The sequence below is a fragment of the Pipistrellus kuhlii genome, unplaced genomic scaffold (genome assembly GCF_014108245.1).
Source record: "Pipistrellus kuhlii isolate mPipKuh1 unplaced genomic scaffold, mPipKuh1.p scaffold_m20_p_9, whole genome shotgun sequence".
In the NCBI taxonomy this organism is placed as follows: Eukaryota; Metazoa; Chordata; class Mammalia; order Chiroptera; family Vespertilionidae; genus Pipistrellus; species Pipistrellus kuhlii.
This window is the reverse complement of record NW_023425595.1, coordinates 62,855,115-62,873,005: the sequence shown is the minus strand read 5'-3', so window position 1 is coordinate 62,873,005 and position 17,891 is coordinate 62,855,115.

Genomic DNA, 17,891 nt, shown 5'->3' with positions numbered 1-17,891 from the left:
GGACATTGGCTTATTACTTTTCCTGTTTCAGGCAAGCAGACAGTTATGTCTATTAAGTGTCAATAGTGTGCAAAGAACTGTACCAGATACTGTATCATAGGATGGGGATGGGAACCAGAAAATGTTTAGTCTTCCTTTCAGGAGAGCTTTCAGACCACCTGGAAATTAAGGCATGCACCAGAAAGAATATCACACAGAATTCATGTTACTGATGTGTTTTTATGAGCCATAGCTACAGAAAGGAAAAGCTGGGCTTGGGGTGAAGTTTAGAGTTGGAAGAGGTTCATTAGGAAAAGCTTTCCAGGGAAAATCAATTCAAGCTCAAAGCCACTCAGGGACACAGAACACTGGAGGAGGCATGGAAGGGACAATGGCATTCCAAAAGGTGTGGAAGCAGGACCGGTAGACAGAACATAAGCTCTTGGATGTGGCTGGAGCAGGTTGTCCTTGAGGCAACAGGAGAGGAGATGTCTGTGAAACTGCCTTGGGGAGGAGTGGTGGGCAGATGGGGAGCTATGAGAGCAAGTCTCATGATAGATGAGCAGAACATTCATGCACATCTGGCCCAGGCAAACCTTACGGGACTTGAGGGTATGTTCTCTCCCCTGTGTAGGTTGGTGGTGTGTGTGTGTGGTTTGGTTGGGGTGGGTAGTGAACTTAGGGCTCTGATTGCAGACAACATAAACTGAAGTGAAGTAACTTAAAGCAAAATCTTGGAGACTTAAGAAGCTGTTTGCATCTCAAGCACTGTTTTCGCTCAGGTTGTTTCTTTGGTGGTGGATTAAGGACGCTGATGAGGATAATGGCAGAGATAAAGCCACCAGTCTTGACACCTGCTTCTAACCCACCCTGTGACTCCCAGTGGTGCTGGAGCTTCAAGGAAAGCCTGGAACAGTGACAGAAAGCCATTAAACCTCTTTCTCTCCCTCTGTCATCTCTGCTCCTTTCATTCCTTTGCATCACTCAGCAGCCTACCTTCCTTTTCACATTAGACCACAGGGTAGATGGCAGACCACCTTAATGAGACTAACTCACACTAGGTTAGAATTTCCTTATCCCTAATTCCAGATGTTGGGAGAACAAAATCTGATTGGCCTGATAGTCTGATAGCTATCCCTCGTTCAGTAAGCCCCTCCTCCAGGTCACAGGGCACAGGTGACTGCTGGTCCATCTTGTGGGTGAGATGGTCAGGGAGAGGGACGCTGTGAACTGGGCAAACATCCCAAACGGCATCCTGGCAAGTGATTATCAGGGGAAATGAAGGGTTGGGTTGCCAGTGGAGCAGTGGAAAGGGTTCAGGCTCTGATTCCAAAGAGCTCGTGACCTCAGGCACATGTCCCTCTACTCTGAGCCTTTGTTTTCTCATCTGTCACATGGAACACTGGACTACTTTCCCAGCTTGGAAAGCCTGTTTCTCTTGCCCATGTAGGAGATGATGTGGGCCTGGTTTGAGGTGAGGGCAGTTGGAATAAAGTGGTTATAAGAGAAATATAGGAATAATTGGCAGGAATTGGTTGTGCAATGTAAAAGATTCCAAAGGACGTAGATGCTGGCCGATGTGGTTCTCCTCATGGTGTAGTGACACCAGGGGAGAAGACCCATTTGCAGTTTGAGGTGGTGGAGCATCTGATGTGAGAAACCAGAGAGAGTCCCTTATCAAAACCACATGATCAGAGTCAGACACATAAAGTTGAGAGTCGCTCTGAAACCAGAAGGGATAGTGATGTTGAGGGAGGAAAAAGGGGGGAAAGAAAGGAAAGCCACATGAGATGTGGGGTTGGGAGGTGTTTCAGCTGGATGTGGGCTTGGCTGAGCCAAGCGAGGTGGGGCTGCCCAGATGCAGGCAGGAGGAGCATCACTTTTGAGAGAGCAGTGGGTAGAGATGCCAATGGCAAGAGTTTAGGAACAGCTTGGCCGGTGTGGCTCAGCAATTGAGCATTGAGGTTTAACCAAGAGATCACTGGTTCAATACCTGGTCAGGGAACATGCCCAGATTGTGAGCTTAATCCTCAGTAGGGGTTGTGCAGAAGGCAGCCCATCAATGTTTCTGTCTCATTGACATTTTTTTTTCTCTCCCTTTCCCTTCCTCTCTAAAAACAACAACAACAACAAAAAACCCCCAAAACAAACAAACAAACAAACAATAAAAGCATATAAAAAAAAGAGTTTAGGAACAAGTAGCACCGAGGCGGAATAGACAACCTATTTTTGGAAGGCAGCTATGCTCACCACTATACCACCAACGCCTTAGACAACCTATTTTTGAAAAAATGAGTTGGATAATGAAGACAAGAAAGAAAAAACAGGATAGTAGCTTGAGGGACCATGAAAGTCAGTGGATTCAAGAGAAATCTCTCTTCCTTCTCTCTCCCTCCTTCCCTTTCCTGCTTCCCCTCTGATCTAGACTGAATGTTTGTGTCCTCCCAAAGTTCATATATTGAAATCCTAACCCACAACGTGATAGTAGTAGGAGGTGGTTTGTGCCCTTGCAAAAGAGACTCCAGAGAGCTCCCTCAGCCCTTTTCCAGGTGAGGACACAGCAAGAGAACGGCCATCTGTGAACCAGGAAAGGGGCTCTCACCCGACTGAGTCTGTTGGTGCTGAGCTTGGGGTCTTCCAGCCTCCAAAACTATGAGGGCTAAGTCTCTGTTGTCTGAGCCCCAGCCTGGGGTCTTTTTTATAGCAGCCCAAAGAGCCAAGACTCCCCAACCCTTTCAGCCTTCAGAATGGGGGAATCTCAGTTATGATGCTAAAGGAAGTCTTGGAAGTGTGGGGTCAGCTCGTCCCCTCCGCTCCTTGGTGATCTTGGCAGTTCAGTGGGGAATCTGATGAAAAGTGGGCCGTTCAGGGGAGGGATCTTTTTCCATAGCTGTTGACCTCAGATCACTGAGACTGGGAGACTGAATATGCTTCCTAGGGCCCTGTCCCTCGCTGCCACCCTAATCCAGAGCAAAGGCCACCCTTGAGAACTAGACCAGTGGTTGGCAAACCGCGGCTCATGAGCCACATGCGGCTCTTTGGCCCCTTGAGCGTGGCTCTTCCACAAAATACTACGGCACATCTATTTTGAAGAAGTGGCGTTAGAAGAAGTTTAAGTTTTAAAAATTTGGCTCTCAAAAGAAATTTCTATCGTTGTACTGTTGATATTTGGCTCTGTGACTAATGAGTTTGCCGACCACTGCCCTCGACCTAAAGCACTCCGGGGTGTGCAAGTCAAGGAATTAGGATGATTGGGTGCTGGGGGATCAGATTCTGTAAACTCACACCCTTAGAATGATGGAGCAGTGCTGGCCCCCCCTGCTCTGCCATCTCATGACTCTGTTAGCTTCCCAAAGGGTCCAAGGAGCCCCCCAGAGCCTGCAAGGCCCCCAGAGAACTTGTCAGAGCATTTGGTTTATCCTGCATCTGGTTTAACCTCGTCTCGCTAGTTTCTCTCAAGCAGCAGCTTTAAAAACACAGCACCTGCTCTTGCTTGAATTTTCTTCTCCTAAGTCTCTGAACAGAGCCACCCTCTGGCCCACCCCTATGGGCAGTGCTGCCACTAATGATGAGCCCATCTCTGCCAGGAAGGGGTCCCAGGGCTCGGCTGCTCCTTTGCACGCCTGTCCTGGGGGATTGGGAGAGGAACTCAGGAGGTTTAAGCTGCCCTAGTTGGACTTGCCCTTGGGTCAATCCGTCCTTGATGTCTCCCCTAGTGTGGGCTCCTGCTGGAGGCTGGATGGATTCTGCACAGAGGCTGGGAGACAGGGGTGAAGGCAGTGGCACAGGCAGACATCTGCCTGAGGCAAGGTGAGTGCTCCTGCCAGCCAGACACTCAGCTTGTCTTTGGTTTGTGTTCAAAACTGGCTTGCGGTTGACAAGAGCGCCATGGTTCTCTCGCTCAGCACGCACACCTTCTCTCTCATGTTGGCTCTGCTGTGGAGACAGTAAGAGACCAGCTGGTTTTGAGGCGACCCCAGTCCCTGCCATGTGTTGACTCACTGCTAGAAGAGCCAGGGAACCCAGAGGTGAGGAGGATCTCCGCCGGGGCCTGAACCAGCTCCCGGAGCTGCATGCTGAGTGGAAGCCTGGGAAGGAGTGCCCACAGCACAGAGCACCTTCACGTTCGGTCCCGGACACAGACACTTCACAAACAGCCACGTTTCTGCCAGTCCTTCCGGATTGATTTCCTAATGAAGTCCTCCTGCTGCATGATTTTGGTTCATTTATATAAATTATAGAGTGATTTATATAATGACCTACTGGGAGCACTATAAATTCTACAGCATCCGTGCCATTTATTATTTAAGCCCTGCATAAATCATGCAAGAGGAGGAGACAGAACTGTGTGTCAGGGTCAGAGGCTTGGCTCTGAAGGCTGTAGGGAAGCCCAAAGAGGGCTTTGTTTTCAGGATGGAAAACAAACAGATACACAAACATATCGATTATCTGAGGGCAGAGGGGACGTCTTAACAGCCTTTGTTTCTTCGCTCAAACAGTGCCACCCCCTGTGGGATTCGCTGTTGCTCCGCGCTCGGTGGGTAGGGTGACCTGTGTGCAAGCGGGCTTGCAGTCAGAGTGGCCCATGGGCTCTCTGTGCCCGGCCGCTGACATTTTCAAGCTTCAAGAAGTGAGCCATGCTTCATGCGGAAGTGACAGAATGGGCCTTCGGGGTTTTGTCTGAGCCCAGGCACCTTTGCTTAAAATATATCCGCTCTCATAGGAGACTCCCTGCCTCTTCATCTTCTTAGTCAGTTCCTCCCCCACGTTCCCCTGCAGGCAGCCATGGGGAAAGGACACCTATGGCTCTCCGTAGGAGGCCTGTTCTCCTCCACCCCTGCCCAGTGTGGGAACAGGATGCTCATGACCTACATGTACAGTTTCAGGATAAATGTGAATGTGGCGGAGGGAGAGGAAGGGGAGGAAGTGGGGTGGTGGTGGTGGTGGTGGGGGGGAGGGGGAGGGACTATGCTGGAGTGTTTTGAAGTCAGCCAGGATTGCAGTGGAACAGTCTTAGAATCAGACAGCTTCCTCACATGCAGCTGGTGGCCTTAGGAAAGTGTGTAACCCCTGCAGGACCCTTAAGTCCCTGAGTTGTAACATGAGGATAATGACAGTACCTATCACCAGAGTCCGTTATGTAGAAATAAGTGACATTATGGTTTGGCGGGGCTGGCTCTCCCTGCTGCCATGTCACGGACGAGCACAGGACTTCCAAAGTTCAGCCTGGCCTGCCAGCTCATTTTGAAGGCATATTTATCAAGATCGGAGAACACAGCATATTTTATTAGTTTGATTTATAACTTTAAGTATTACGACATATGCTATGTGGGCCTCCATTTGTAATCCTGCCCTGACCACACGCCCCATGTCCTGCAAATGTCAGCAGGCCTGAGCACATCCTGGTCATCAGGAACTCTGGGCATCTGGCATTTATTTGCATAATTTGGATACGAGGTCTTAGGCCTTCAATTTATGATGGGTGTCAGGGCTTGAAGGAAGACAAGAAGGTCACCACTTCACTTTGGGTAGTTATTGTCTCACCCCCACTTTACAGATGGGGAAACCAACGCCCAGAGCAGTGGGTGACTTGCCCAAGAGCAGCCTGCTGGTTTGTGAGCAGAAGCACTCCCTGGCCTCAGGCAGACACCTGAGAGAGAGAGAGAGAAGCTTCGAGGGCAGGGAGGAGACCACAGTTTGTCTTCAGCAGCGGTCTGGGTGACTGCATCTCAGCAGAGGGCCCTCCTGTGCTTCTCTCCTGTGTGAGCACGCGGAGGATGCCACTGGAAATACTGACATGGTGTGGGGCTGTTTGCATCCTGGCCTGTACGCCACGCTAATAGCACATTGGCAAACAGAACATTACCCCACGTGGTTAGGGAAGCCAGCAGACATTTAGAAGGAGTTGGTTGTTCATGGACAGGGGAGGGGAGCCCAGAGGCTGGGGATTTCAGAACCATGGCAGTGGGGCCTTTAACCCAATTTGCTTCTCCCCGAAGAGAGCTGGGCACTGACCCCTTGCCTGAAAAGCACCATAGGTGAGGGACATGCACAGTGCAGCTCAGCCCCTCCCGCTGCTCCTATGCTGAGCGGAGGCCTCTGTGTATGTGTGTGGCTGGGGAAGCAGGGGACCTTGGCAAGTGTTGCCCTCCTCCTTGGGAGATCAGTCACCTGTCGTAGCCACAGATGGGGCTGCTGTGGCTTTTGAAGGTCCTCGCTGCCCAGAGAAGCCAAGGGCACAATGTCCCCTTGGCTTCTCTGGGGGACATTGTGCCCTCCCATCAGGGAGAGGGATGGGAGGAGACAGGTTCAGGCCTGGGGCTGACCAGGTGATGCCACATCCCTGCTTCTTTGTGCTAGTTGCTGGCTTATCCCTTCCACTGTCATTTAGGGCCCGAACAGTTCCTGCGAAGACAAACCAGGTGGTTGCCAAAGTTGGATTCCTCTCAAAGCAGTACTAGTCTTGTCTCTTAGGATCCGGGTCATGCTGGAATCCAGCTAGTTTTCAGCCTGGTGTGGTGGAAAGCATGCAGAGTCCAGAGCCAGACAGACACCTGCTTGAGCCTGACTTTCCCTCCACAACCTGTTGGGTCCCAACAGCCTACCAGTCTCCTCTGTCAAAAGGTATGATAACACCTCTCTCCAAATGACAGGGATTTAATTTAATTTATATATACATTGTTTTATTGATTTCAGAGATGAAGGGAGAGGGAGAGAGAGAGAAACATCAATGATGAGAGAGAATCATTGATAGGCTGCCTCCTGCATGCCCCCTACTGAGGATCGAGTGTGCAACCTGAGCATGTGCCCCAATGGGCAATCAAACCGTGACCTCTTAGTTCATAGGCTAACCTTTCAACTCCTGAGCCACACCAGCTGGGCAATGGCAGAGATTTTAAAAGGAGGTGATACGGAATGTGTTGACCACAGTTTGCCTTGCTTTGTAGTTTCTATTTTTAAAACTCTACAGGGCTAAAATGTTTTCAATTTCATAAATACTATGACTTTGTGTCTCCCTAATCCTCAGGTGGATTCTACAAGGGAAGAAGGCTAACTATTATTCCCCTTTAGCAGATGGGACGAGTAAGGCACAGAGAGGTTTTGATAACTTAATTTAGTAAATACTCCTGATCATCTGTTGTGTTCAGAGTATTACATCTTCCACCTGCACTTCCAATTCTTGAGAAGTGTATAAGCTAATGAGCAAGACTGCCATGGGCAATAAAACAACTCAATGAGGGGAAGCACTTAGCTGTTTTGTCCACTGGTGTATCCCTAGTGCTCCATAGATTGTTTGTTGAATAAATGAGTGACATGATTCTAATTCAAGACACAGGGATTTACAAAGTCGTCTGGGAATTCAGAAGTGGGGAGAGGAGTTCTGGCAAGAGGCATGAGGAATGCTTCAAGGAAGTGGCCATGTTTGGAGTGGCTTGGAAGGGACAGTTGGGTTTGGACAGGCTCAGGAGAGGGAAGTATTCCCAGCAGCAGAGACAATAGGGGCTAAAGCACCAACCTGCACACGGAGGCCATATTAATGATGGATGAGTGATGTGGGCTGGCTGAAGATTCAGAAGCATGATGCCCAGGTTGTGGTCAATATTTGGACAACCATACATGCAGGGTGCCAGAAAAAGTTCCAATTTATGCCTAGTGTAAATCAATGAACACTTACCTGTTCATTATTTTTAGTGCCACTTTTTACTTTCAGAAATGTCTTGGTTTGGAAGCTACATCATATGCTCATTCCATCTATGATGAGAGGTGAGGCTTAGTGCAGGCTTAAGGAAAGAAGGCCAAAGAGTCTGGGCTTTAGTCTCTTGGCTGGGGTATCAAATTTCAGTGTCCAGGGGGTCACAGTGTGAGTGAATGAGTGATGCTGGCAGAGTGGGCAGCTGCTGGGACTCAGCTCCAGCCGACGGCTGTCATGTAAATGTGTGGGCCTAGGGTTCTCCCGAGAGACCAAGCAGTAGGACATATATATATAGGGTGGGACAAAGTAGGTTTACAGTTGGGCTGAGCATGTGAAACACAGAGTTTATTCCTATGTGATCTGTAAACCTACTTTTGCCCCACCTTGTATGTATCTGTCTCATGACCTGCCATCTGCAAGCTGGTGGTGCAGTTCAGTCTGAAACGGAAGGCCTGAGAGTTGAGAAGCAGAGCGATGGTGTATATACCAGACTGAGTCCGAAATTCTGAGAACCAGGAGGGCTAATGTCAAGGGCAGGAGAAGAGGTATGTCTCAGCTCAAGCAGGGAGAGTGAATTTGCTCTTCCTCCACCTGTTACCATTCAGGCCCTCAGTGGGTTGAATGCAGCCACCCATATTGGGGTTGGAGAGCTTCTTTACTCAGTTCACCGATTAAATGCTAATCTCATGAACCCTTTCATAGACATACCCAGAATTAAGGTTTAACAATCTACCTAGGCATCCCTTACCCCAGACAAGTTGATGTAAAATTAACCATCACACTGGGCTTGCCAGACCACCTGGTGTTTGAAACAAACCAGCTATCTGGATTTTGATGTGCAACTCCTGGTTTTAAAGTATTGTTTAACAATTTAGCAAACACTGTGTAGGTTGAACAAAACCTATCTGCACACTATGTCTAGCCTAAGGTCACCAGTCTGCCCTTCTGCTGGGCAGGGGACTCTGGGGAGATTTCTGAGGAGGAATAACCTGGCTGGAGCTGACGATCACTGGGATCTTGGTGTCAAGTTGGAGTCTGCTGGAATGACAGTGGAGGTGGGACTTGCTGCTGGGTACACCTTGCCATAGTCCAGGTGAGCCAAGTGGCAGCTCTGAATGAGGTTGGGGGTGGTGGCAGTGCAAGTGAAAACAGGATACTAGACACACTACAAGGGTCTGGGGGGCAGAAGCTGGGCTCTGCCTGGCACAGGAGGTTGTGGGGGAGAACACAGGAAGTGAGGTGGAGTTCCCAGCAAATGTGTGGTCTCATAGCAGGCCTCTGTTTCTTGTTCAAAAGGCCCTGTAGGATTTGGCATCATTTCTGAGGAGAGAGGCTGGTGGCCAGCCCCTTTGGACAGGGAAACATAGCTGCTCAGAGCTCGAGTTGGTGGCTGAGCCTGCTCAGAGGGTAGAATGTAGTCAGTCCTGGGAGGTTCACTGACTTCCCAGCCAGCCTATGGTGGTACATGAGAGATCCATTATAAGCATGGTTAACTCATTTGGGGGATATATGCTAGCTCTGGGTCATCACCAATAGCATTTCCAACTCATAGGCAACTGTCTTCTTTCTTCTTCCAAGTTTTAAATTTTTAGAATTTATGTTTGATTCTATTTATAATCACTAGTGTCATTTTTTATTTTATTGATTCTTGAAGAGAAAGACAAAGAGAGAGAAGGAGAAACACCAATTGGCTGCCTCCTACACTCCCCTACTGGGTACTGAGCCTGGAACTTGGGCATGTGCCCTGACTAGGAATCCAACCTGCAACATTTCAGGGCATGGGACAATGTCCAAGCAACTTAGCCGCACACAGGGCAGAATAGATTTTTTAAAAAAGAGCAAGTATTTCAAACAGCCACCAACACAGCCATTTCTTTGTTCTGCTGCTTCTTTCTTTCTTTCTTTCTTTCTTTCTTTCTTTCTTTCTTTCTTTCTTTCTTTCTTTCTTTCTTTCTTTCTTTCTTTCTTTCTTTCTTTCTTTCTTTTAAAAATCCTCACTCAAGGATTTTTTCCATTGATTTTTTTTTAAAAGACAGTAGGAGAGAGAGGAAAGACAGAAAGAAACATCGATGTGAGAGAAACACTTTGATTGGTTGCCTCCTGCATGCGCTCTGAGGGCCAGGAGGAGCCTATAACGAAGGTACATGCCCTTGACCAGAATTGAACCCTGGAGGAGTATGGGTGTATCTTTTAGGTAATGCAAAGAATAATGCCCAACCTGGCCCTAAAACAATATCAACCATCTCTTTTGAGCTTTGTAGTGACCATGACGGGATTGGTACAAATGAAAAACCCACCCATTCCTGTTAAGATGCTGAGAATATAGAAAGTGGATAATAAAGACTTACTGAAAGCTCGAAGTAAAAGCTCTACATATAATGAAGACTTGATATTGCACTTTTAACTGCCAGATGGATGCTTCAGCCAGAATTGCTGCAGGAGTTCAGGCAGGTGGAGACAGAATCACATTCCTACCTTCACTTGCAGAGTCAACCAGGACACAGTACTTAACCACTCTGAACTTCAATCTGTCAGGGGTATGGGAATATGAGAGAATAAAAGATTGAAGTGGTGAAAACATACTGTTTCATAATTATTAATTTTCTTTCTTGCTTTTAAATAGCTGGGGTGGTGATAATGGTCAAGGGCTAATGGGGTTTGAGTTGAGTTTTACACTGTTTGGAAAATGTGTTATGCATGTCATTACAGATAGATTGTAGGACAGGAAAAGCTTGGATGCCGATACCTGTTTGGCTCAGTGGATAGAGTGTCAGCCTATGGACTGAAAGGTCCAGGTTTCTATTCCAATCAAGGGCATGTACTTTAGTTGAGGGCACATCCCCAGTAGGGTGTGTGCAAGAGGCAGCTGATGGATGTTTCTCTCTCATAGATGTTTCTAACTCTCTATCCCTCTTTCTTCCTCTCTGTAAAAAATCAATAAAATATATATTTTTAAAAAAAGCTTGGAGGAGGGAAAGTTTAGGGTGTTTTGGTTAACAGTAACTGAAAGAGTTTGACTAGTATAAGGATAAGGGACATAAAGATGGATGGAAAGGTGAGCTGGAGCTTAAGATTGTGGGGGTCCTTGAATTCCAGGATCATAGTAATAACTATGGCCACCTAGCTAGTGTTATGGGCTGAATTGTGTCTCCCTCCAAATTTATAAGTTGACACTCTAGCCCCCAGTACCTCAAAATGTGACCGATTGTGGAAATTACTTCTTTACAGAGGTAATGAAGATAAAATGAGGTTTTAGGGTGGGACCTAATATAATATGACTGGTGTCTGTATAGGCAGAGAAGATTTGGGCATAGACACACACTGAGGGACAGTCATCTATAAACTAAGGAGAGAGCCTGGAGCAGGTTCTTCCCCCAGAACTCTCAGAAGGATGACCCTGTCGACACCTTGATCTCAGACTTCTAGTCTCCCAAATTGTGAGAGAGTAAATTTTGGTTGTTTAACCCACTCTGCTATCTTGTTACAACTGCCCCAGCAAATGAATACAGCTAGGGTAAGCACTCCGCATAAATTATCTTGTCAATGGGGAAAGGCTGTGTTTTCATTACAGTGGTTACAACCTGGGGGTGACGGTTTGGTTTCTAATTCTGGCTTCCCCATTCATAGGTTGGATATCAAACGCAGAGGATGATAACACCAGAGTTGGGCTTGGCAGAGGTGTGAGTGGTTGGGGCTTTCGTCAGGACCTGAGCAGGACTGAGCTACACACAGTCCAAAGTGCAGTTCCCTGGACTTGTTGAGCTTCGTTAGGAGGATATCTATGAGCTCTACAGCTGCTGGCAAACTCTTTACCAGTTTTATCTGGTTAGTGACCCACAGAAGTGTTTTTGCTTCTAGCTAGATCCTGCCTGTGATGGCTGCACCCTGATGGGCCTTGACTTAGCTTGTGTTCTCTATTCAGCTCCCTTTCCTAGCTGCCCTGACCATCTTCCTTGTATATTACAAGGCCTTAGGCACTGAATGTTTATGTCCCCCCCCCCCCCCAATTCATATGTTGAAATCCTAACCCCCACTGTGATGGTTTGAGGAGGTGATCCTTGGGATACGGTTAGGGAGGGGTATGGAGTCCTCGTGAGGAAGATTGGTGCCTTATGAAGGGGACCATAGAGGGCTCTCTGTCCTTTTTTTCTGACAGGTGAGGGCTCAAGAGAAGATGGCAGTCTACAACCTGGAAGAGAGCTGTCAGCAAACCTGACCATGCTGGCCCCTGATCTCAGACCCTCTCCAAATGGCGAGGAATAAATGCTTATTGTTTAAACCATCCAGTCTATGGTGGTTTGTTATAGCAGCCTGATCTAAGACAGTTGTCAAATGAATATTGGGATGGATATAGTTTTTCATCCCAATAAAGCAGAAGGTTCTAATAGTCAGTAAAGAACTAAATGTAACCAGAAAAGAAGCTAGGGTAACATTAGAGGCTTTAAAAAAGTACATTTTTAATTTTTCTCACTTAAACATTACATTTAATATAATAAAAACATTCTCTCATGGAAATAAAAAGAGAGAAAAAAATAATAAAACATTTTGATTGTCCTGATTGGTTTGGCTCAATGGATGGAGTGTCGGTCTGTGTGCTGAAGGGTCTTCAGTTTGATTCTGGTCAGGGGCATGTACCTTGGTTGTGGGCACATCCCCAGTGAGAGATATGCAAGAGGCAGCTGATCGATGTTTCTCTCTTATCATTGTTTCTAACTCTCTACCCCTCTTCCTTCCTCTCTGTAAAAAAAAAAAAATCTATAAAATATATTAAAGATACACACACACACACACACACACACACACACACATACACACAAAATAACCCATTCTGATTATGTATGGATACGAAAGAAATCAGTACACTGAGCAAGTAGTAATCCCTAGAATAAATACGAATACCTTCCAAACTGTTGTTCAAGCAGTTGTTCAGGCCTGTTCAAACCTGTTGTCTGGCTGGTACTTTTCTGTTCCTTTGATTACCTCTAGAGCAGATCTCATGACTCTTTCTGCCACCATCAAATAATAAAGTTCTTTTGAAACTTCAAATTACAAAACAGACCTTTCAATAACTTAAATGCCCATTCTGTGCAATAGCAAAATTCAGGATTTAATTTATAGACTTTCTGTAACAAAGACTGGCAACTATCAAATCCATTTTTCATTTCAATAAGAGTTCTGATCAGTTGCATGGACAAGTGGACTACATTTCCCAGTCTCCCTAGCAGTTAGGGATAATCATGTGACTGGATTCTAGCCAGTGGAATCTGTGTAGAAAGGATATGTTTTATTTTTGAGCCTGCTCTCAAAAACTTCCTATATTTGCCCCTCCTTATAGTTTCTTCTTTCCAGTTGACTGAGATCAAAATGACCCTGGGTATTGTTGGAAGCAGGGCTTAAGGATCATCAGGCAGAGTCCCTGAATAATTGTGTGGTGGAAAAGCCTCCTGCCTTCCTTATTATCTCAACCCATAACATGAACTCACTTGTTATATGAGCAAAAAATAAAACTCTATTGTCTTTAGTCACGAAATGTTTGGGTCTGTTTGTCTGCAGCTAGCCTGTTCTAGCACATTCTCCAGCTCAGGTGCATGCCAGGCTAAAAGCCTGCAGTGGAAAAGGATTGCTGGGCTCTCTTTTCCTGCTTTGGGCCTCCTTTCCCTGCCTTCATGTATTTTGACCATCTTTAGTTTCTGACCCCTCTGGAATTGGCAGAACACCAAGGAGAGGGCAGAGTCAAGACAGACCTTATTTGACTGGGACAGTCACTTCTGGCTGTTGTGGTGTTTTGATACATATTCCAAGTTGCCTCTTTCTTTTGTGGATTGCTTTCATGGGATGTGCTAGATGTCTTCTGTTCGTCCCTCCAGATCTAATCTTTTACCCCTTCAGTGTGCTCTGGCCCCAGCAGAAGTCTGACCTATACAGATTATGTTAAAGGTCTCCTTTATCCTTTAGCATCTACTTGAGTTTGGCCAATGGGGAGCACGGGAGGGAGAATGGAGAGAGGCAGGAGACAAAGGTCAGATTATTTATTCCCCTGTGGGGTTGTAATCCCTGGCTGCATCCCTCTGTTAAAGGCCACATTCCTGTTGCGAAGCTCTCTCAACACACTGCCCTCTGTATCTGGGCTTGGGTAACCTTTCTGCCCCTCGCTCTTTCAGGACCGGGCTCTTGTCAATTCCAGAGCACTGAACTGTCCCCCAAGTTCTTCTACCCTGCCCATAGCTTCATTCATAATCTCTTTATTAAACTGACCTCAAAGTATCTAACTTAAATGCCACCTGTTCTCTTGCCAGGCCCTGACTAGGACCGTGAGCTCTCTGAAGATGGCCCAGCAGAAGCATCCAGCAGCACATAGTTCTGGTGATATGGGCGATGCTGATGTTAGTGCTTCAGTTTACCCCTCAGCCCCTGCACATTCTGTGGTCTGGCCCTGTGCTGGAGGTCACATTGCCTCTCAGGATGCATCACTGGGGTAGGAAATTGAGGTTCAAAGACGTTCCATGATTAGCCCAATGCCCCAGAGAGAGTGAGTGGCTGAGCACAGAGTGAACCCCAGCTCCAGCTCCCATAGGAGCTGTGCTCTGCCCTCCACCACGTGCCCACATGCATTACCAACTGCTTTCCCCAGGCAGCTCTGGGAGCTTGCACTCCCACCGTTTAAACAATGAAACCATCCTAGTTTTCAGCCCGACTAGAATTTTGCATGGATAAGAGTGCATTGATGATCTGACCTTCTGGCATCAAGACAAATGCCTGACAAAGTGATTCTACCAGGAAGTTATAGAAAGGAGATATAACAAGTAACTCAGGTCTGGATTCTGCTGGGCTTCTGCTGAATGAGACTGCCAGTGACTCAGTGAAGACAAGGTGCCAACAATAGGCCCCCTCAGCAGGTGGTCATGTTTGAAAACACTTCTGCTGAGTGGGGGCTGTCTCTGCTCCTGTAACCAGTGGGCCACCCTCCCCAACCCCCCATTCCCGACCCCCACATCACAGCCTGAAAATATCTTACAATCACCTGGGCATCTCTTGGCAAATGCAGGCTTCATCGCAGCCTGCCTTTGAATATTGGAACTGGGTGGAAAGGTATCTATTGCTCTCTTGACTCATACTTCCCAGAGGGCAGCTCTCTCACCAGCCCCTCAGCCTGGGTTTCCTTTTTTTAAAAAAATTGTATAATTTAAAAAATTGATTTCAAAGAGGAAGGGAGGGGGAGAGAGATAGAAACATCAACGATGAGAGAGAATCATAGATTGGCTGCCTCCTGCACACCCCACACTGGGAATGAAGCCCACAACCTGGGCATGTGCCCTGACTGGGAATGAAACAATGACCTTCTGGTTCATAGGTCAACGTTCAACCACTGAGCCACACTGGCAGGGCTGGGCTTCCTCTTAAGTGACATCAGGAGTCGTGCCCCTAGGAAGCTTTCCTTGGTCCCACCTGGTACCTCTCCCAGATGCCTTCAAAGTGCCCTATTCTTACAACTTCTGTTAGTTCACCAAATGTTTATTCAACATAGACTGTGTGTGTGGTTCTCTTCTAGGATCTTGTTCTTAAACCTACACTCTCTGACAGCACTTGTCCTTCTGTTTCATAATTGCCTACTCCAACAGATATCATGCAAATCACTGATTTTAAAAAGGAAATATCCATATTTTCAATGGGGCTAGAATTCTGCATGAATTCTGAGAGGCTATGTCTTACTATTATTTTTAAAATATTTTATTTAAAAATTGTTAAAAATAATCTTTATAGCCTAGTACAGTGGTTGGCAAACTGCGGCTCGTGAACCACACGTGGCTATTTGGCCTCTTTTTTTTAAAAAAAAAATATTTTATTGATTTTTTATAGAGAGGAAGGGAGATAGACAGAGAGCTAGAAACGTCGATGAGAGAGAAATATCGACCAGCTGCCTCTTGCACACCCCCTATCGGGGATGTGCCCGCAACCAACGTACATGCCCTTGACCGGAATCGAACCTGGGACCTTTCAGTCCGCAGACCGATGCTCTACCACTGAACCAAACTGGTTTAGGCATATTTGGCCTCTCGAGTGTGGCTCTTCCACAAAATACCACAGCCTGGGAGAGTCTATTTTGAAGAAGTGGCATTAGAAGAAGTTTAAGTTAAAAAATTTGGCTCTCAAAAGAAATTTCAATCATTGTACAGTTGATATTTGTCTCTGTTGACTAATGAGTTTGTTGACCTCTGGCCTAGTACATTGCATATTGCCAGCAAAACATTAGGTACTCAATATGTGTGCACTGAATTAATGAACTGATACAACATTTGGTATTGACTATTGATAAGCTGTGTTTTTCCCCCAAACAGTCTGTTTTTGGCAAGGGAGGAAGCTAAGCCAGTCAATAACACTTCCAAGGCCACATGGGGCAAAGTCCAGACTGGAACTCAGAGTCTTGGTGCGCCCATTCTCCTCTCTTTGTTCTCCTCTCGTTCCTGCACCATCTTGTCCTGGTGGGGCCAGCACAACCACATGAAGCAGATGTGAAAAGGTTTCCTCTGAATTCCATGGAGAGGCCCTGGAGAGCTGAGGAAACTGTGGGAACATCACCATTATCTCTGAATGTTCCAGATGAGGACATTGAGGCTGCCCAGAGCCACTCAGGTGGAGAGTTGGGGTGAGAAACCAAGTCCATTACTTTCAGCCACACAACACTGCCAAACCAGTGTTGTGACTCAATGAGGAGCCTACCCTGGAAGGGTTTAGGTCAAAGTGCCTCCTCCTCAGTCTAAGAAGCACTGACGTCCCATGTTGATGGCTGGTGAACAATCATGGCCGACAGGTGGGCGTTTGGGGAGGTACTGAGTGTCTTTATGCCCCCAGTCCTCTTGGCACCTGGCCCAGCTGTGTGTAACAGGCTCTGTGGATCTTTGAACAATACAAATATCATTTACAATGGTTTGTATAACACTTTATGGTTATCTAAGTGCTTTCATATACATGATCTCATTTCATGTATCTGCACTCATTGGAAATCGTTGCACGGTGAAAGCAGATAATTAAAATATTAATTACTCCAGGTTCTGAAATAAATCAGTCTGTGTTCACACACAAATTAAAACAAGAAAACAAACAAACAAACAAACAAACAAACAAAAAAGCAACTCATGAATGTAGAACTAATTCCCCAGGTTGGACCAACAACCTACCTCCCCTCCACCCCCCTCCACCTTAATTTTGTTTCGACTTCCTCACACTGCTCAGTGTATTCTGCACCCTCAATTCCCCCTAATTTTGCTCATATTATTATGCCCTTTGTCAGGAATTCCCCCCCTTTATCTATCTGTGAAAGAAAATCTTCCTTAATCTTCAAAGCCCTGGTGATATAGCTCCAATTTTGCTATTGTTTTCTTAACACCTTTTTTTGCTCCCCACACTCCTGCAGAATTAGCTGCTTCCTCCTGGATGCTCCCAGACTGTGTTATATCACTTCTTACATTGCATCATAATAATTACGCTTTGCTCATTCTCTTTCATCAGCCTGAGCATCTCGAGAGCAGAGCTGTTTTATTATCTCTGCTGCCTGGTACCCGATAGGTGTTGGATGCATGTCTGTTGCGTGAATGAAGAGCTGTGCCCGATGCCTCTGGTGGGGAGGTGCGGAGTCCTCGTGGATTGGCATTTTTAACCTGCTGTTCCCTATGTGTCCCAGCTCAGCGCCAAACAGAGTGGTCTCCTGGGGCGAGGCCAGTGCTGAAAACCAAGCTAGCTTTCAGTGCAGCCCCACCTTCGCACGAAGCTGCTTGTCAGGTAAAGAATAAATGTCAAGTTTTACAACTTGTTGGCTTGACTTTCTAACCAGACGTCTCAGCAAAATAAAAGAAAACTAAGCTCCACAAAAATTCATTCTCCTTTGCAAACAATAAAACACGCAGGGAGGATTATGGAAGATTTGGCTTCTTTGAACGCATCTGGCAATGTGTCATATGTTGCTTTTTCCAAAAAATAATTGCCTTTGCAGACAGGAGCAAGGTGTGTGTGTGTGTGTGTGTGTGTGTGTGTGTGTGTGTGTGTTTGCATGTGTGTGAGTGAGCACGGGGTAGCATGCAGGCATGCACGATGCTGGCATGTTGGAGGGCTGTGGTTTTGAAGGCCAGGCACACCAAGGATCACAACCAGGCTGACTGTAGGATAGAGGGCATCTGGAAGTGGGGATGACAAGACCTCTGCTGGGAGCTCACTGTGAGGACCA